The sequence below is a fragment of the Blennius ocellaris genome (assembly GCF_963422515.1).
Source record: "Blennius ocellaris genome assembly, chromosome: 24".
Lineage (NCBI taxonomy): Eukaryota > Metazoa > Chordata > Actinopteri > Blenniiformes > Blenniidae > Blennius > Blennius ocellaris.
Window position 1 is genome coordinate 3,157,010 of NC_137673.1, and position 16,377 is coordinate 3,173,386.

Genomic DNA, 16,377 nt, shown 5'->3' on the forward strand with positions numbered 1-16,377 from the left:
TGAGACGATGGCGCAGGGGGCTGGAAATGTTTGCACTCGGGTTTCCTGCCGGATCACTTCACAAATCACACACAGATCGTTGATGTATCTCCAATAAACACACCCTTAGTCCTCTGTTTCCCCTCAAAAACAGCGACGACGAAAACGGCAACAACAACAACAACAACAGCAACAGAGATGGGCGCTCTCCTGACACGCTCCCGCCGCCACGCCTCCCCTCGTTCCTCCGGAGCACTCAGGTGGAAAAGCATTTCATTTGCTAAACAAAGTGGAAGGCTGCCACAACACAGGGGTGTAATGGAGAGTGATGGGTGGCCCCCATACCGGCAAGCATGGGACAAAGCATAATTACTCCTCCTGTCAACACTGCAGCATCCATCACTTACTGCTGTCGCCCGCTAAAGGCTAGCACACCCCCAACAAGGCGAGAGGTGTGTGTATGTGTCAGAGAGGTGTGTTTTAGCCTGTCTGCTAAAGATTGGGGGGTGCTTATTGATGATTTGCCGCCAAGTGCGTGTGTTTGTGTGCGATTGCTAAGAACACAGCAGCCCGAGCAAAGCTCTGCAGGCACTCATCTGGATACCCCGACGACACGTAACCTTTCAAAAGGATGTATATATATATTTATTTTTTTATTTTCGTGGGAGGGCCGGGTGGATAAAAGAGAAGAAAAAGGCTGATTGCGGCGCTCGATGTGCTGCAACAACATGGAGAATCCATTTTGTAAGTCGGGAGCGGAGACATGCACCAACCACTCGGGATGAATTTCACATGAAGACGTGTGTTTGTCTTCTCAGCCCAGAGCTTGAAAGGCTCCTCACAGCAGACGCCATCAGAGGAGCTCCTTTTTCAGGCTACAATACATTATGGATGGAGGAGAGAATTAGCCCGCAGAAAGAAAGTCTTTCCACCTCCACCTGTTTGCGCGGCGTTAACGGCATATGGCCACGAAAGACAAACACAAGACATTTGACTTGACTTGATGATTGGATGATAAATGATTTACTCAAGGTTGTTCGACTTTTCAACTGCTCATTACAACTAACAAGCTAGAAAACATAGTTTCACCCCATCTCGCATATTTGATCATTTTTTTTGCTTGTGTATTATGGTGATTTTTATATGCAGACATATTTTACTGATCTGTGTATTTTCATGTATTTCTGCAGATAACCTTGAATCTAAAGTCTGTGGATGACTCGAAATTCAGACTTTCTGTTTATACGCTCACTCCGGCTCGGCTCATTTACATTTCAGGCCATTCTCGCTTTTAATCGTCCTGCTTTTGTCGCGATACCAAAACCAGCGTTTTTGTAACCGTGGATTTGGAGACGCACAAACGGGATAACTTGGGGTGTTTCAGATTGTTCGCGTGGCTCCAATTGCTGCATAATCGTCATGACAGAACTCCACTGTTTGTGTCAGTTAGTGATAATTAAAACATGACTTTTCTCATAATATATTGAGTCCAAAGCACAGAACTGAGGAACTACTGCTCATATATACTTTATATGCAGTTTGAGTTCCAGGCAAAAACGACTTTCCACTTGTTTAATTAGCTTCAGTGCTGTCATTGTTATGTGCACCAATGTCACTCCTCTTTAGTGTTTTGCGGAGGTGTTAAAGGCGGCCGACTCTTTGGTTTGCATTTCCTAGTTAAAGCAGACAATGGCAGTATTGCAAAAGCACTAATAAGACTCCTTATTGCCTGACCTTGCGGGCCATTCTTCTTCAGGCACAAAGCGCAGATTGTCCTCCACTGAGCTCCCAGCTTATTTTGCTCCGGGGCTGAGAAGCTCCGGCCCAAAATGCCCGGCCCGGCGCGACGCTGGCAACGCATGCATGGAAACATTGGCCCGCGACATTTGGATATTTCTGCCAGTCCTCGCAGCATACTGCAAAACAGATGTGGCTGCATATTCGTCCTGATTATGGTATGCAGATGACATCATAGTGTTGGTTCTTTGTTTCATCGCAGTCACAGATTGGGGCAAATCTGCTAAAACCTGCACAGCTGCTGCATTGTAGTGCACATCATGTTGGCTTTCCATCATGTTTTCACTTTTTATTTACTGCAATGAGTCTTTTTCCTCCTGGAATCTTTGGAGTTTCATGCCGTGTTATAAAACAAAGGGAACAAAACAAACAAACAAACATAGTATTTACCATTATGACACAATAAAATAACAAGTCTCAAGTTTGTTCCAATATAGTCTGTATAATTTAATTATAATCCTTTTTGAGATTTTTTTTTTTTTTTTACCAGTGCTTGTGATTGAGACGTCATTATAATGATGCATTTGTTTAAAAAAACCAAAATGTTTTATTTGATGTGAACATTATTTGGGCTTCGCACTAACAAACATGTAATGATTGTGAAGTGTGGAATTTTGCTATTGACAAATTATTGAAATATAATACATTTTTAAAAGAAAATTAAGTGATGAAATACCTTTCATTATTTTTACTTTTTAGAATTAAAAAAAATTGAAAATCTGTTTTTGCATTTTTGTGATATAAAAATGATTCAGCCTTGACGAATTCAACTTTTAGCGATCCATAATTTAACGTCACATTTTTCTTCTTTGCAACAAACTATTTACATTTGTTCCTTTGAAATATTAAACTATAATGCAATATATAATTATTCAAGAGTTTTCAGTTATCGATATAATATGGTTATTTAGCTGCAAAATGTTGTTTTTCCATAACTTCTCTGTGAAATGATATTATTGTTTGCTGTAATAGCACTTCAGCTCGGCCTGCATCGAGTCGCTGCTGCAGCTAAAGTCATTTCAGGCGAAGTGTGGGATAAACAACGGCGACGCGGCGTGTTCCCGTCGTGGCTGCGGGCTTTCGTCAGACTCAAGGTGGTTAGTTACTCGTGGCTCCGTGATGCTCCTCCATCTCTCACAGCAATTTGAGGCAGCGGTGAGAACAGAACAATTATCCTCTCCTTTCTGCCGGCTGTAGAAATGAAGGATTGACTCATCTGGACCGTCTCAAGGGGTCCATAGCTGTCCGGGCTGGAGACACTCTCTCACCAATTGTCACCTTTCCCCCGGTGTCATTAAATCTCGCTTGCTGTGATTTTACAAGGGCACCCTCAAAAGTGGCCGTGCAGGTCGATTTACTTGAAACAGGCTGCACAATGATCAACGCGAAAAAGAAAAAAAAAAAAAAAAGATGAAAGTGGGCATCCAGTGTTCAGATAGATTTTTGTGTCCTTGTGGTTTAAAGTCATGGACTTTCTTTAATGATTTCATTCACTTTCATCCAGTCTGTTTTCATGGAACAATTTAGCAATTTTAAAGAAATCAAGGTGGAAGAGGATTTTTGATCGATAAAAAACTGTAGTTGAACCTTTTGTGAGAGCCGACTTTTAATAACTAAAGTGCCCTGAGCCCAATGTCTAAATTAAGTTTTCAAGAGACTTGTTAAAAAAAAAAGTCACATTTTGCTGGATTTTTTTTCAAATGGAAGAAGAAATGTGCCACACCAATTCAGCGTCAGATAGGTTTATCTTGCTGCACGTGTTTTCTACATTTTGTACATTATTATCAGTGTTAAGTTGAAAAATACTCTGCATGAACAAAACTGTGGAAATGCCCACGACAAAACCCAACGAGCAGCTTCTGTTGGAACATTTTTCTATACGTTTACCAGTAGGAAGGATAAAATTGTTCCATAGCATTAAGCTCAAGTGTGTGGGTTTTTGCCTGCTTTTCTTTGAATTACTGTCTGCACTACAACGGTATTAAACCAAGTCAATAGCAGTCGCTTCAGCACACAATTCGTATGCATACAAATGCATAGGGCAAGAGAAAAAACAAAGACTAAAGACGAGACAAAGATTTTATAATGTCATTCAAAGGACTTCAGTTGTATTTTTTTTTGTGTGTAAAAGCATTTGCAATGTTTTATTTACTGAGCCTTGTCTCTCACAGTTCAATTGTCGGCTTTCATAGAGACAGAAAAGATAAATACAAATACAACAATGAAATAATGTTTAAATGACTACTTTTCATGGTATTTTTTTTAATTCCTCGCAGACAGCTTGAAGATTGCTGCTTCAGTTAATTCAAGGTCTCCTCCGTACACTTTCAATACTGTACTTTTTTTGTTGCAGTCAGCAGAGCAACATACAGTTTAGTTTCTGTGTCTGTGTTGACGTTATTAATGCAATATGCAGCAAGTTTTGTCTGGAGAGAAAAAAAAACACTGCACTCTGACTCAATAAGCAATTACAGCCCATTTTCATCTATAACTTTCTCATTTTTTATTCATACATGCTTCAACTTTATGCCCATTTGGATCACCTCCTATAAAGAATAATCGTGCAGTAAGACTCAATGGAGTTCTGACTTGTAAATTCCTGCTGCTTTTTCTTTCTTTTTTTTTTTTTTATTGCTGCTGCTCATTTGTGCCGGACTAGTAACATCGTTTATTTACACTTTTAACATATTTAAGGTCATCTGGACGGAGAGAGTGTTTATATATACAATATATTTGGACTTAAACTTGAAACAAATACTAAATATACTTTATGCATGAGGGGGTTTTCTCAGGGTTCTTATACTTCCTCCCAAAATGCAGATTCATGCTTGTTTGGGGGAAACAAAGGTGACCCCGGCTGGAGCGATGAATGGATTTCAAGACTGTGTAAGTTAATGCGTCACAGTCAGCTGTAAGTCCTCCAGGAGAAAAGTCACTGTCACCTTTCTGCAGCATCCTTACTCACTTCTTAAACACCTTAAACCATCTGTCAGAAGGCATAAAAAAGATGCATGACCGAAACACCTGAGGCATCACTTTAAATGCTGTCAATTTCCACTGTAATGCACGTTTGAATGCCTGTAACTCATTTATTTCAGCGGTTTTGCATATTATCGGATTTGCATGCAAATAACCCGCCCAAATTTGGGAGCCATGAAGCTCTGCTGCCCTCAGCAGCGATATTGAAAGAGGACATCTTGAAAAGGCAAGAGAAGCAGCAGCGTTATTATCTTAAGTATTAAAAATCATGACATTGCACAAATCCCATGGCCAATTGTTCCTCCTTTAAGATGGCGTCGAGCGTGAAAATAAAGCCACAATGATCCCTGCAGAGGCTTAACTTCTGGTTCAGAGGGAACAGCACAACCAAAACATAATGCTGCTGTAAAGGCGGAGGCAGTCGCCCCATTGCCTTTCTTTAAACTGTTTAGGGCTTAAAACACGTCGAGCCAAAGATTATCTGATCACCAGCCCTTACAGCAATTTCCAGCTGTGGCTGTTAGAGAATAGGGGACAGGCAGAAAATCCTTAACCTTATTAGACACAGAGGATTCGACAGTGCTGGGGAGGATTGCTCAATCAGACCCCAGTGAAGCTCGTATGGGCCTCGGCTTCCACAGCCAGTGCTCTGAAGTCAGGAAGTGGCACTTTGTAATTCTTGTTTGTTATTTGCTTTGGCAATTTCCAGACCCGACGTTCAATCAAACGTGTCTTTGTCTGGCGCGTCGAGTGACGCATAATGACTGCAAAGTGCTCAATATGGTGAAATGTTTCTCCTCAATCAGCATCAGTCGGCAACAATCTCGCTCGGCGAGCAATTGTGCACAAGCGTGGAAGGAGGCGACGGCAGAGGACGCCTCGCCGTGTTCCTGCTCCCCTCTCGTCAAACGGAGGAGCTTTGGCGAGTTGCTCTGCTGAATCTCCATCCGTCTTTGCGGTTGATTTCCCCCATGGTCTCTCTCATCAAGAACAGGAGTTGTGTTTTCTTCCTCTCCCCCGATGTCCTCTGCCTGCTCCGTCACCTCATCTGAGAGGAGTCTTCCCAAAGTGTGATTGAGCGTCGAGTTAAGTGGTCGACGGCGGAGAGTTTTCTTGGCTCCTCCGCCTGATGAGGTGAGCTAGGGCACGGATGCCAATTTCTGCACCGCCAAGCAGATGCGCTCCGCACCAGGGATGCTTTCCTTTCAATTAGTCCCGGCAATCAATGCAATCTGTGTTTGGTAATCTGCTGCACTGTCGTTCTGGTGGTGGGAGACAAAAAAAGAGCTCCCCTCCCAAAGAGAAGCAGAACAAAAGAGCGCCTGGGAGCAGGAGACGAGTAATTTGGAGGACAGGGACTCCAAGTGAAACTGTGGACATAACTATTCTGCAATGCATTGAAATTTTGCACCGATTGATCTCTGGCTTGGCGGAGAAAGCAGCATTGTTTCCAAAGTTATCCCACAACAATGTGGTGCTGCTAGGAAGCCATAACAAACACTGGCGGAGAGTTATGAGCAAGCGAAGGCCCTAAGAAAGAACTTTAGTGAATTGGCATGCAGTTTAGTGAGAATGGTTTGAAATCAAAATACTTTTAGACAGTTTAAAAAGGAAAACTTTATATCCACCAAGGCCTACTTCAAATATTATTTTCTTGACTCGATTCAATGAACGTGAACCGCATGTTGCTGAACACTGATGGGATGTTTGTCGTTATTCTGCCAAACCTCATACCAGCTCTTTCTCAAACAATTAGTTCCACCCAAGAGTGGCGGCTACAGTTATCCCGCTGTATAGGAACAAAAGGTCATCCTGTGGTGGTGGCACCCTCAAAACAAACTACCCCACAATGAGATTGCGCTCCAAGGAGACCAATAGAAAATGGACTGCCAGTCCTTGACCACCTGGGAGATATAAAGGTCAACCCTGAGGGTTTTCACGATTGGCCATCCTCTCTACACCTCCAGTGTGCGGCCATTTTAATCAGGAACTCCCACAAAATAACAAGCGTTCAAAGAATCCCATCCTCAACATGAAATTACTTCTTTTTTTTTTTTTCTCCTACCGACTTCCCTCTAAAGGGTCGGGGGCCGATATCCCTTTGTGAGTTGCATGATCATCGCTCATCCTGCTGTGGCTCGAGGGGGCGATGCATTAAGAATATAGATTTATAGACTCGTGGATTGAAATTGGACGGCAAAGAAAGGAAACATGGGGGTGGACCTTCCGGCACGCCACTACTAACTCCCGCGAGGTCGCGCTGAACCCCCGTGGCGCCAAGGGTGTTAGTTGTGGCGAGAGCAGTATATTTATACATGGCCTTTATGTGTACCCATTCATTCCTCCCCTTTGTGTTACCTCCTTCTTGTTAGTCGCACCAATGGATGTATAAGCTCTTAGTTACACAATGTACACGTGTGCATGTGAAAGGACAAAACACTGTTGCATAACTCTTCTTGTCTCTATTCGCTTAATTACCCGAGCATTATGAACGTCCTTGGCAGTTAATGTTGGTCTGTGTTTGTTTTCCCATCTGCCTTAAAGCTTGTGAATTTGCTTCCAAAGTTAGTGGAACTGTTATATCGGCTCGCCACCGTGGTCCAGACATAAATCTTTACTATTTGATGAAGGCTTCTGGACTTTTAGCCCCCCCGAGTAGACTTTGATGAGTTAAATATTTGAACAACTGCAAGACCGATTGTACAAAACCTCTTTGGGCTCCTCTTTCTTCCCAAACAAGCAATTCTAATGACTTGGCGATACTTTGGAGGTTTGTTTTGCTCGTAAAACTGCATCAGCGATGTCTGAAGCTATTTTTCCATTAAATGTGGTCCAGATATTTACATTTTTGAGATTAACGTGGGACTATTTAAGACTGATGGTCATACTAACATGCTGCTCACCACACTCAGGTCACTGTTCTGCCGTATTATGGCTTCATACAGTTGGTTTACAAACCAGACCGCCAAAATTCAGCATCTAACTTTGTTAAAATTAGTTTGGGAGCATGAATCCTCGAAATCCAGACTGGGCCACTGTGTGCAGAGGCTCAAAATTGCACATGTAGATTACCTAAATGGGAAGAAAAATGATTTTTAAGGAGGTGATAAGAATACAGGTAATACCTACAGGGACAAGCAGTTCCCAGCTTTTGCAGCGGCACACTTTCTGGGTAAATAGCAGGACTTTAAATAGCACTGATATGGGATGTATTGGTCTTACCTCTAAGAAGCAGCATGATAACTTACAGCGGATTTGCTTGGATTCCGCCAATTTCATAGGGAAAGGACATGGATACTGATATTTAAAGGAAGTGCAGTAACTGGGCCAGAATTGTTGGAAGTTTGTTGTTTACGCGAGGTGATGATAAAACTCTTTCTCAGGAGCAAAATACCACAAAGATCAGCATTCTGGGAAACAGTTTATTGTATTCTACCTCATCAATCATTCTGCTTCGCACCTTCAAAACACAGAAATCTTGATTATCATAAATCCTCAACCAAATGTCGGGCAGCCCGTTCTTTCTTTGAGTTCACTCTTACCGCTGCGAAATGTCAGCTTACATAAGACGCGGCCGCTCGTTTCTTCATAATTTAAGAAAGATGACCGATGCGGTGAACAACAGGGTGTGTGTGTGTGTTTGTGTGGTGCAGTGTTTCAGCAGCTGTAAGCAGTAATCTGAATTTGGCAAAATCCCACAGTAACAGAAAATAGGAGCTCACTCGACCCACAGATTAGCATATCAATCCCATCATACACATGCTGGATCATCAGAATAATGCACATCCATCATGATCACTGATACCATCATTTCTCATGCGAGCAGCGACAGGAGACGCCGGCGCACTAATTTCACACACAGGGCCACCCTTCATTTCTTCGCCTTCTATTAAGTCGCACTGCGAAGTAGGAGTGAAGTGATATGGCAAATTAAATGAAAAGTGTTTGTCGATGCTATTAATCCAAAACAATACAGATCACGTCACGCTCGAGGTGTCGGCTCGCTCATTTATTATGTCTGTGGAGTCGGTTTTAATTGCTTTCTCTCGCATAATGACAAACTCCTCCAAGTTTGGCTCTTTTCACTTTCAGTTGCGTCGCCCTCAGGAACAAGCTACGCTCAAAGTGTATATTTATCAGCTTTATTGCAGCAAAAACCTCCACATCAATGCAGTATTGACCCATGCACACAGTGAATCAAATCTTAAAGTATTTTCCTTTTAGGGATTGTTTTTTCTTCTTCTTTCAAGCCTCCACACTTTACGCACGCAATGTAAGTACAGTATTATTGCTTCATAAGCACAAATAAATGTCTCTGCTTCTGTTGAGGCCTGCAAAATGTTACAACAACAAACTTTGCCGCAACCCGGAGTACTTTAATTAGGAATACCATGTTGCCGTGTGGTAGCAGCATGATTCATCGTCACTGTTCAGCGCAGGAAGAACCTTTTCCTTCATTTGCATGACGGGTCGCCAGCTTGCGAGAATGTGATGGAAAATCCATTTTTGCTTAGTCTCCACGTATAGACCGGCACACAAATCAATTGGGCGAGAGCACGCTCATGGGCGCTTAGCACCTTTGTCATGCTCAGGAACACCACGTTTATTTGTCATTTGCATGCACGCGGCACAGGACCGCATCTTTGCAGCATCTGCTAAACGCCGAGCGGTGCAAGGTGGTTATCTCTGATGAATGTTTTTGTTGTTTCTCATAGTTCTGTCTCGTCGTAACGAACTGAACCCGATCCATGACCGATTAATTAAACCCAGCAAGGCAAAAGGATGGCTAATACACGAACAAAGAGATTAAATTCACGTGAACTAGCCCTGATGACTCGTCTTTTTTTCTTGCACAGTCATTTTTTCATCTTGTGCTCGAATGGATTCAAATAAGAGTGCGGAACTTTGTCAACAAGAGCATCGCTTACTTACTGGATGCTAAGTAGTGTTTGCGTCCAGCGTTTACTCAGCTGAAATAATAAATGAACACATCTCTTCTTAAGAAGCCCGATCTTGAAACGAGGCGTAGTCTGACAGCTCCTCTCGACTTTGCTTTCAGCTATTCTCTGCATTTGAACCTCTCGGTGTGTGTTAGTCCTCTGATGAACTCGTGGCCTGTCCAACGTGTGTCGTTCCTTCACGAGCGGCACGTCTCCAGATCCTTGCTTTGATAAAGCAGGCACGGATGAAGATTGATGGCTGTGGATGTGGACGAGCCATCTCACTGTCTGTTTCTACATGTAGTAAATGTTACATGTCCCTCTCGGATAGCGTTGCATTTAATCTTGTTTCAGTCCATCGAAGACGCTTGAGTGCATTTGCGCTGAGCGTTTTTGACATCTGAAAGCAACCTGATCTGCCCGGGATCCATTACCACGGCATAATGTGAAAACACAGTGAAATAGCTGTCATCATTTGTTCATCTGGAGACTGATTTTCTTTAATACTGCCACACCTGGCCTCCAGGTCAGAACACCAATATTGTGTCCAGTCGTCCAGTCTCTTGCATACTGTTTGAGGTCACGGTGTGCAGAGGTCCATTCCAGCTGATTGCAGCAAAAAGCAGGATAGCCCCCAGGACAGGACAATCACCGTCTGAAGTGGTGCATCAGGTGAACAATATGTTTTATTTTGGTTGCTTTTTTGTCATTTGGTTGATGATCCAGGCTTATTTATCTATTCTACTCACAAACATTGTTCAATCCGTGGTGTTCATCGACCCATGTGCCGTCTCTGGTGCGTTGAAGAGAACGGTCAAACCCTGTCGCAAAGGTTACCCTTGGTGGACTCATGTGCCACTCTGCCATCGCGAGCCGTCAATCAAACTGTGCAGCCTCAGTGCACATTGACTCATCATCTCTTTGGCGAGCCTTTTGAGGGGGAACGAAGGAAAAGGGCTCCGAATCATTTGTCAAACTCTGTGGCAGATTTGAGGCTGCAAATCCTCGCCAGTGTTTTCTCGAGATGTCTCGTTCCAAACCTCGCATTAGAAGATACACAATCAAACACAGACACGATCGGATATACACCCACTCGTATGTATTATTTATACTGCTGTCATTGTCTCTTTGTTCTCATTATGCTCACAGCCATCTTGAGTCCCCCGGTGCTGAACGCTGAACCTCTCCGAGCTTAAAGCCGCTGTCAAGATTTGGTGATGGTGGGGAAAAAATGCAATGTGGTGCACTTACAGCTGCACAAGCAAATCATAGCTGGATGACTGATTTTTTTTATTTTATTTTTATTTTTTTATAGACGTATGTCTGCCAGCTCGTGTTTAGCATGCTCCTCGAGGACAGGCTCCGTCACTGACTTCTGTCTCTTCATAACCTCAAGCTGAGCACCGACACAAAAAGACACTCCAGAGCTGTGGTCACATTACCCCACACCAATTTCATACACATCAAGAATTCAGAGCTCATAACATATATCATAACAAGCACAGACATCTATTTCCTTTCATCCAGACCATGTGGGGATTAATGGAAATACAGATTAATTTTGCTTCCGCTGACCGAGTTACCTTCCCACACACACACACGAGATCGATGCAGAAACTCCTCCAGGTTGTGGGCTTGGCAGTGAAAGTACAGTGAAAGACTCTGAGTCGCGCTCTCGTGAACTCCTGCAAGTCGCTGAAGTTGCCTCGTCTGTAACGAGCCCACAATCTGGCCCATGCTTCTTCTTTATGTATGCACCGTGGGTTTCATTTCCTGTCTGTCACTGGAAGTGTCTTTTGGATGAAGCATCGGTGTGCTTTCGTTCAGCTCGCACACGCAGACAGGAGAACAAGTACCTGAGTGATACTTAGGAAGCGCGGCGCGTTTAGGCATTGAAATGAAACAGGTGCAACATCAGGTGGCATCTGTTCTGGAGAGGTCTTCATAAGAACCACTGAGAAATGAATGCAGAATAAGTGTCATAGCTCACACTCAGACCCGTTTGTCCAAGTGATGTGGCCTTTTATTTTTAAACCTTTAACCGTATCCATGACAACGTCAGTAACCCCAACAGTGTGTTCGTGCAGCTTCGTTAGAGGTATTCAAAGAAATGTCCTGTTTAAATGCTAAAACGTAGATGAAATGGTGCTTGTGAAGTCAGTGCTATCGCTATATTTCGCTATATTATTGCTATATTTAGTTTTTTTTGTCGGCGAAGCTGTCATGCCTATTTGTGCTTTAGTGTGTCTTTTAAAAGTACTCTTTTGCATCTCGATGGACAAATTCTGGAACTCCATGTTTGACAGCACTTCATTGTATTTGTGTCCCAAGTTCAAGTTAATTATAACTGCACTGTAACGTCTTTCGTGCGGTTTGTTCATATGATGATAGAAGAGTTTCGCTAAATTTGTGATCCTAATTACTATCAATTAAAGCGGCAACGTTTTTTATGTCCCTAAAGGCAGAACGACGTGTACGTGAAAGGTTTTGCTTGTGCTGATGAACCTGCAGAGCATTATCACCTCTTTCATACCGCTTTGTTTCTCTTGCTCGCCATTTCTCTGTTTTGTTTTGCTTTTACCGCTCTTAAAGTGTCCTTTTTTTTGCCACAGCGGGACAGCTGCTTTCAGCAAAAAGGCTCTAAAAGCCCACTGAACACTGCCTGCCCGGCACCAAACAGCCGACAGATGCAGGCAGCGGCTGGCTGGCGAGTGTAATGGATCATTTATGTTTCTTGGGAGTTAATGGAGACCAAAAGAAAGCATGAAAAAGTAAGTAAATATTGGATTTCATCTCCCAAAAAACACAGCACACCTTGGCTTGTGGTCTCAGTGTTTTATTTACCACAAGCGTCCAACTGAATACAATATACAGAATCATTATAGAAGAAACTGCCTGCGTAGTTGAGACCAACTATAGATCGACAACAGTCCTGCAGAACAATTTCAGCTCTGGCTGTCTTTTGAGCTGCACCATAAAATGTTTGCTTTAAGAAGCTTTTTTTTTTTTTTTTTTTACATTGTGTTTGATGCAGTCGCACGCATCTCAGAGCCAAGGCCCCGAGTTGAAACGAGGGTCTCACGCTAAGAAAGTCACTTCTCCTCTGTCGCACGGACTTCAGAGGCAGCGCTGGCACTTGACGAGCAGTCTGGGAGTCTGCCGCCGTCCTCTGATATCCCGGCTGGGGAGGCGGCCAGACAGCGGATCAAAGTACATTACAGTGTGTCTTCATGTTGCACGCTCCTCAGCGACTGGAGTCGGCGTGCAAAAGAGCGGTTTGCTTTAAGATGTAACGGCAAGGTACCGCACTCATTTCCATTCTTTCCGAGGAGAGGCAGGAGTGGCGTTGGCCAATTGTTTGCGCTCCGCTTTCTATTCTCGTCAAAACAAACATCCACCTCGCGTGCAGGGACGAGGAATGGAGATTGACAGCGGTTAACTGAGGTTAATATTTGCCATTTTCAGGGGGGGAAAAAAAAGAAAAGAAGTTGCAGCTGTTAGTCTTGTCATGCTTGTCACGGATGTGGGTTCAACTGATTGTTATCCATTCAAAACAGATCTACACGGCAACGGGTCTTATTTTCCTCTCCGTATCTCTACGATCCACTTGGAGCCTCCAAAGTCATAATCGCTGCAAAACAATTCAGCCCCGCGGGATTGAAACCTTATTGCGACCCGATGGAAATATTACATTCATGCCGGTCTCTTGAAAGTTGGTCTGTCAGCATGGAGGAACGGCTCCGGACGGAAAGCGGCAGCATCAGGGTGAAACGTTCAGCATTCATAGGCAGAAGGCAGAAAGTTGAAGCCAGAGATGAGGCCAGGAGATAGGGAAGAACTGGAAGCGATGTGAGGTGAAAGCAAGCGGCTACTTTTCATGGGGACTCAGCACAAAATAAACAAGAATTATGAGGCGAGCGCAAGGTTATTCATCTGATAAAACTCTACAGACACTTCAGGACTTCTGAAATGTGAAAGAAAAAACACCCCACCAGGGACAGTTTTTTTTCTGTTGTTTCTTTTTTGTGTTTGTATCTCGGCCTCATTTCTGGACCTCGCTTGTTTGCAGTGGATCTTATTTATTATTTACCCTGTTTGGAGGGAATCCCCACCTGAAAACACAGCAAACAAAAAGCTATCATACATGATACTTGAGCTTCTACTCTTCTGGGTTCGAAAGCTCACAAGCTATTCAAAGTGAAGTCTTTCTCACTTCACTGTTTTTTTTCTTCCAAGAATCTATTATTCATCTATAATAAAACAGTTTTCCTCATATGTCCCCTCTATGTTCTCCGGAATGTTGACGTCTGTCAGACTGGCCATGAGGTTGTGAGCATTTTTAGCAGGATCGATTGAAGACATGTCCAAAGCAGTCTTTTCTAATGCCTGCTCACAATTTGTGTAATTCATCATTAATTTGCTCAGTGACTATCAGAATCAGAAGGCAATGCCGTGTTATTTTCTGCTTTTGTGGTTTTGGAACATATTTAATAAACTAAATGAACTAAACTAACTGATCATACTTCATTAAGTCTTTCGCGAAATTCCTTGTTTTCCCCGCACTGATGAATCTTACTTCTAGAAAACAACGGTGGAGCCACATTACGGCCAGAGGTTTTGCTCAGGAGCTCCCAGTGGTGACATGTCAGCTGTGGGATTCTAACCTGCAAACTCCCATGTGCACTTCTTTGAAAGCCTGCACTGGTTTATTTAATTTGTCAGAGGTGGTGTGGAATAGTCAGCAGGCCTGAAGAGAAAATAAGGAGCCGGTGAGGAAGAAGAGGGAACCTCCCGTGGTCGCTTCCTGATGGTTCCCATTGGCAGGCACATTATCGCCACTTTGCTCTGTGTGTGGATGAAACGGGATCTGCTCATTTGCTTGGCCTGTACACAACACACACACACACACACACACACACACACACACACACACACACACAAAGGAGAACTATTCTCATCACGCCTCTGCAAGCTTGCTGCAGGTTACCTGATGCGGAGGCATAATTAGACCATATTAGTGTCAGTCTCCTCATTCGTGTGTGTGTGTGTGTGTGTGTGTATGTGTGCGCATTGTAAGTTTACTCAGGCACTCTTCAATGACTCCATCATGGTCAGTAATAGTCTATACTTTAAATTAGCCGTAGTGAATTTATGGGGCGGTCCACCGAAAGAAGAATTTAAGGCTCTTTTGTTTCCTATCAGTGTCCATTGTGGATGACAAGGACACCTCCGTACTGCAGATCTGAGCGTGAAAAAAAAAGAAAAAAGAAATCTATATATCAATATGGCCAACAGTTATCTCATGAAATTTTGATTTATTTTATGAGGCATTTAAAAAGCGAGGCGAGGTTAAAAGAGAAGATAGATCAAGTGGGTTTTCTGTCAGCAGCTTAACGGCTTGTCTTGCTAACCTATGAAGTGATGTAAATGTGGGTCGTGACCCTTGTTTCGGGGCGGCACGCTGGTGTAGTGGGTAACGGGTCCACCCTCCTCTCGCAAGCATGCACTTGAGGACAAATGCAGCTTTGCCAGAGATGGGTTCCATGATGCACAGATCTTTGTTTTAACATGATTTAGAGAGGGCATGAGATGAGGAAGATATTGTGTCATAAATAAACCCTGAATATTAGGATGACGTGTGATTATCACACGACATCGGAGCCCAAGTAACCAAAAATCCCGTCGATCTCGCCGTGTCATCGTCTCTTCCGCGTCGAGCCGACATGAGCTCGCAATCGCAAAACTACCAAGCTATTTTGGAAGTACATGACCAGAGGGAAATACCTGTGATCAATCCAGTCTGGAGCGAGTAATGAAGTGCAATGTTTATCCTGATGCGATTTCCTCTCCTCCAACTGCCGGTTTAGTCTCTATCAAAAGCAGGTGGAAGTCTTCTTTCAGCAACGGCATAGTGGACATGCTCCCTCATAATTCACATGCTCAGCGCTGATGAAATATTCAATTTGGATTTGAAATTCACATCTCATCTCCTCGCTCCGTCTCATCCCCTCCCTTTTTTTTTTTTTTTTTTTTTACCCATGCAAATTCCACTCATCCATTTTTGACTAAATATTCTCGTCACACTCGTCGCGGCCTTTGCAGGCCATGAGACATGAAGATGTGCTGTAATGTGTTTTCATTTGGTGTCTGTTTGCCTCTCTTGACAGGAAATCAGAGCAGAATGGCTGACTCCCAGATTGTTTATGAGGATGTGGCGCCTGCCTCTCGGGACTGTTATTTTGGGTTGAGGGCCATTCAGAAGAAAATAACAATGTCTCCCTGCGCTTATTTTGCATCGCTGTAGAGGCAGGGCTGTTTTTATGTAATTTGCTGGTCATTTCCTGCACAAAAAGTCATAAAAATCAGATAAAAAATAGCTCGCAGGTGGTCGTGCCACACAGCCAATAATCTGTTTTCGAGCTATTCTTGTCTGTTATTAAGCCTCTCGGTGCCTCGTATTCACCCACACCTCATCTTGAAGCCATCAGACTTTCCCAATCTGATCATTTCCAAAGGCACCTGCCCTCCTTTTCTTGATTTCCTCACACATCAATCCACATCCATCCCTTCTCACCCTCTCCCAGACACCGACCCGTCTTCTCTTCCACCACATCGTCCGCTTGTCTTTCTCTTTACTCTGTTTTCCTTCTCTCGTCCTGTTTTGGCTGTTTGCCCCTGCGGA